General features: G+C 57.4%; 2 non-coding genes across 2 annotated transcripts in view; both read right to left on the bottom strand.

Annotated features, from left to right (window-relative positions):
* The window catches only part of LOC142794848 (5.8S ribosomal RNA), a 153-nt gene extending 113 nt beyond the window's left edge, over positions 1–40 (bottom strand). Inside the window, exon 1 of the ribosomal RNA XR_012892666.1 lies at positions 1–40. This exon is cut by the window's left edge and continues 113 nt beyond it. This is a non-coding gene — a ribosomal RNA (5.8S ribosomal RNA).
* A 1,719-nt stretch (positions 41–1,759) lies between these two features.
* On the bottom strand, positions 1,760–3,574 carry LOC142794851 (small subunit ribosomal RNA). The gene has a single exon (XR_012892668.1). It is a non-coding gene; the product is annotated as a small subunit ribosomal RNA (ribosomal RNA).
* Positions 3,575–4,531: the final 957 nt, after the last annotated feature.

The following is a 4,531-nucleotide window of genomic DNA, read 5'->3' as shown; positions in this document are numbered from 1 at the left end:
TTCATCGACCCGAGAACCGAGTGATCCACCGCTTAGAGTCGTGAAAAAGTGTTTGTTCAATTCCGTACAGTCAAAACCAAACGTTTCTGGCACTCGGCCAAACAGTGGCCAAGAAGGGCGCTTTTCAGCGCACGCTTGGACTCCAAAACTCTGCCGCGCCTTTTTCGGCTGCCGCAAATCGAGCAAACGGTGTGTTTCGGACGGCGTTTCGCTTTCGCTACTTGCGAGTGCTTTCGTGGTCCACCCCTCTATAAATACTCGGGAGGCGTCGAAGCCGGTTCTCCAAGCCGGACCCGTAGGTATCGTTGTGTGCTCGCTCTCATTGGCCCGCCTAACCAGAAAATGCCTGCGGTACACCCATTTGGATAAGAGTGCACGCAGATGCGGGCCTCGACGGCTACACATTTCCTCGGGCGGCCGCCTCCCGGCCTCCGTGGAGCGCGGGATGCACGGTCCCATCGACAAGCCTCTCCCGTTTTTACCGTGGCGTCGCGGTTCACCACGGCAGGCGGGTCGGTCTCCTCCGCATAAAAAGGGGGACCCCCGCTTTTTGTTCCACGAAATCGCACAAGCTTTTTTCGCATCCACGGTTTGCCACCGCACACCAAAATGCCGATCCGGCTGCCTACTTTAGCCAACAGGTGGAGCCAGGCGCGCCGTACTTGCGCGGCACTTCCCACGTCCACCGAAGTCGGTGCCAAGGACCACTTTCGGCGCCGGAGCCGCGTACGAGCCTACTCGAGGCGGAAGAACGAAGCCAGCAAGGGCCTGGCCGCAAGTGCGTTCAATTGTCGGGACGTCCAAGTCCCTCGTTCTTCCGTGCTTCCTCTTTCGGCAAGTCGTTGCGGCACCTTCCCAAAGCGCGCAGACCCGCTAATCGCGACGAGCGCGACGTGGCCGTGCCGCCTTTCCCTCGGCAGCAAGCAAAACGCCTGGCAACGTCGACGCTCCCCTAACCGCGATCTCGCACCGTGTTTCGTGTGGCGAATTCAAAAGCCGGCCGGCGCTGCTGCAACCATTACGGTCGGTACGCATACGCCGCGGAGGGCGGGACGGTCATCGGAGCGTGCGGTTCCTCCATCGAGTACTGCGCACCTCGGCCGTCGCATCGCCGTGCCATGACCGGCCGCGCGTCAACGCGAACCGGTGCCAGCGAGATCCCTCGCCTGCAAGAACCGACCGGCAGCCTCCGTCACCCGAGGACGCGGAGGCGCTTGCCGCGGACGGCGGGACGGTATGCACTGGTGCACAGCGGACCCGTCACATCGCCAGTTCCTTGACCGACCGCCGACGCTTGTGCCGTTCCTCTCGTACTTGGCAGTCGCCGCGCGATTGTCGGGTCTCGTTCTTGCACGCTCGAACGGTCGGGAGGGCACTCGGCTGGCGTTTCGGGAACGCGCAGCCTCGCCTTCTACCGACGTAACCACGACTCGCCGTTCGCGCTCCGCCGCTCCTGTTTACAGTACTAGGCGGTCCCGCAGCGGTCGGGTCGCGCATTTCGAGCGCTTCGAGCCACGGTGCAGTGGCGGGTCGAAAGCCGACCTATGAGTGCGTTGCGCCGTTTGTACCCGCGTCCGCCACCTGGCCGACCGTCCAAGGTCGCGGTGTTGGCGTCCGCTGGGCGCAACAATTTGTCACGGGGTGCCGCTCCACATTCAGGCAGCCCCGTGGGGAAAAGCCGACCCCGCGTCCAAACGGGGTCAGCGGCAGAAAGTGTCGGGCGCAGACGCAGCTGAGGCGCTCACCCTTCACAATCCGTTAATGATCCTTCCGCAGGTTCACCTACGGAAACCTTGTTACGACTTTTACTTCCTCTAAATGATCAAGTTTGGTCATCTTTCCAACAGACCGGCGCAACCGAAAGGCCGCGCCGGACATCGGTCCGAAGACCTCACTAAATCATTCAATCGGTAGTAGCGACGGGCGGTGTGTACAAAGGGCAGGGACGTAATCAACGCGAGCTTATGACTCGCGCTTACTGGGAATTCCTCGTTCAAGGGGAACAATTGCAAGCCCCTATCCCAATCACGAAAGAAGTTCCACGGGTTACCCAGTCTTTTCAGACAGGGATAAAGACACGCTGCTTCCTTCAGTGTAGCGCGCGTGCGGCCCCGGACATCTAAGGGCATCACAGACCTGTTATTGCTCTGTTTCGTGCGGCTAGGAGCCGCTTGTCCCTCTAAGAAGGTTGTAAGGTGCTGGGAACCCCGCACCTATTTAATAGGCTAGAGTCTCGTTCGTTATCGGAATTAACCAGACAAATCGCTCCACCAACTAAGAACGGCCATGCACCACCATCCACCGAATCAAGAAAGAGCTCTCAATCTGTCAATCCTCCCAGTGTCCGGGCCGGGTAAGTTTTCCCGTGTTGAGTCAAATTAAGCCGCAGGCTCCACTCCTGGTGGTGCCCTTCCGTCAATTCCTTTAAGTTTCAGCTTTGCAACCATACTTCCCCCGGAACCCAAATACTTTGGTTTCCCGGAAGCTGCCCGCCGAGTCATTTGAGTAACTCAGGCGGATCGCTGGTTGGCATCGTTTATGGTCAGAACTAGGGCGGTATCTGATCGCCTTCGAACCTCTGACTTTCGTTCTTGATCAATGAAAACATTCTTGGCAAATGCTTTCGCAGTAGTTCGTCTTGCGACGGTCCAAGAATTTCACCTCTAGCGCCGCAATACGAATGCCCCCGTCCGTCCCTCTTAATCATTACCTCGTATTCCAAAAACCAACAGAACAGAAACGAGGTCTTGTTCTATTATTCCATGCAAGTTTATTCAGGCGACTCGCCTGCGTTGAGCACTCTAATTTTTTCAAAGTAAAAGCACCGGCCATCTCGAGGCACACAATGAAGTGCACCAAGAAAGAACCGGCATGATGTTCAGTCCGAGCCGTCGCATCGGGTAGATGCACTACTCGTCTGGAACTGAGATCCAACTACGAGCTTTTTAACCGCAGCAGCTTTAGTATACGCTATTGGAGCTGGAATTACCGCGGCTGCTGGCACCAGACTTGCCCTCCAATTGATCCTCGTTAAAGGATTTAGAGTGTACTCATTTCAATTACGGGGCCTCAAAAGAGTCCCGTATTGTTATTTTTCGTCACTACCTCCCCGTGCCGGGAGTGGGTAATTTGCGCGCCTGCTGCCTTCCTTGGATGTGGTAGCCGTTTCTCAGGCTCCCTCTCCGGAATCGAACCCTGATTCTCCGTTACCCGTAACAACCATGGTAAGCAAGTAACCTACCATCGAAAGTTGATAAGGCAGACACTTGAAAGAAACGTCGCCGGCTCGTGGCCATGCGATCAGCACAAAGTTATCCAGAGTCACCACACAATACGGGCCGAAACCCGATCGATCTTGGTCTAATAAAAGCACCCGTTACCCAAAGGGCTCCAGGCTCACTGCATGTATTAGCTCTAGAATTGCCACAGTTATCCAAGTAGGAAGAAACGATCTAAGGAACCATAACTGATTTAATGAGCCATTCGCGGTTTCGCCTTATTTCGGCATGTACTTAGACATGCATGGCTTAATCTTTGAGACAAGCATATGATTACTGGCAGGATCAACCAGGTAATCGTTCGACTGCGCGTCCGTCCTCGCCTTCGGCGGGCCGGACGCAGTCTGTGTGCGGCGGAGGCCACCTTCAGGCGCCCCAACACGCTTATTTTGCACTCCGAGATGACGGCGTTCGAGCTCGCTACGGCACAACCTTCCCGAAAGACGAGTGGGAGCCGTGCGGCAAGAAGCACGTTCATGCTCGCTCTTTTTCGTTGCATCGACTCGGTCGCGCCGTGCGGGTTGCCCAAGCCCGCTGCACTGTCGGTGGACCGGCCGGAACTAGCAACGGAGCCGAGACTGCAAAGCCGCCAGACGACGGGTCACGCCCGCGTCTTCGGCGCTTTCGCATCTGAATCGCCCGAGGACGACACGGAACACACCTCGATATCGTGGTAAAACGGCACCGTCCGACTACCAGCCCCTAACGCATCAAGCGGATGAGGCTGCAGACGACTGCCGTGGATTCCCCTGGAGCAGACCCGAGGACACGCTTGACGAGGCCGAAGCCCGCCGCATATCAGACACCCGGTCGCTTTCGCGTACGCCGCTCACGAGAACCCCCACATAATAGCAGCGATAAGTACCCAGACCTCCTTGGGCACTAATACGAGCGTACTCGAGAAAATTTCACCGCGGGTGTGCCCCGAAACGTGTGGCACGTTGAGCGTGCCACAAGTCTACGTCGCTCTCAAACCCGCCGAGGTCGTAGAATTTGCGACCCTACTCACGAAATTCCCACCGAGGATACGGCCGCAAACGTACCGCACCTTGGGTAGGCCACGAGTTTGTGCAACACTACGCTGACGGCACAGCACCGAGGTCGTGCGCGCACGCACGGGAAAATTCCGCCGCGGTTTCTGCCGAAAACGTGAGGCACCACGACTCTCCGCAAGTTCGCGTCGACTGCGAAAGACCGAAGTCGTGAACGACGTGTCCGCTACTCGCCGCCGACACGCTGGACACCAAACGTAC

Source organism: Rhipicephalus microplus, unplaced genomic scaffold, assembly GCF_043290135.1.
Source record: "Rhipicephalus microplus isolate Deutch F79 unplaced genomic scaffold, USDA_Rmic scaffold_512, whole genome shotgun sequence".
Lineage (NCBI taxonomy): Eukaryota > Metazoa > Arthropoda > Arachnida > Ixodida > Ixodidae > Rhipicephalus > Rhipicephalus microplus.
The sequence above is the reverse complement of the archived record's forward strand: the minus strand, read 5'-3'. Positions and strand labels throughout refer to the sequence as shown.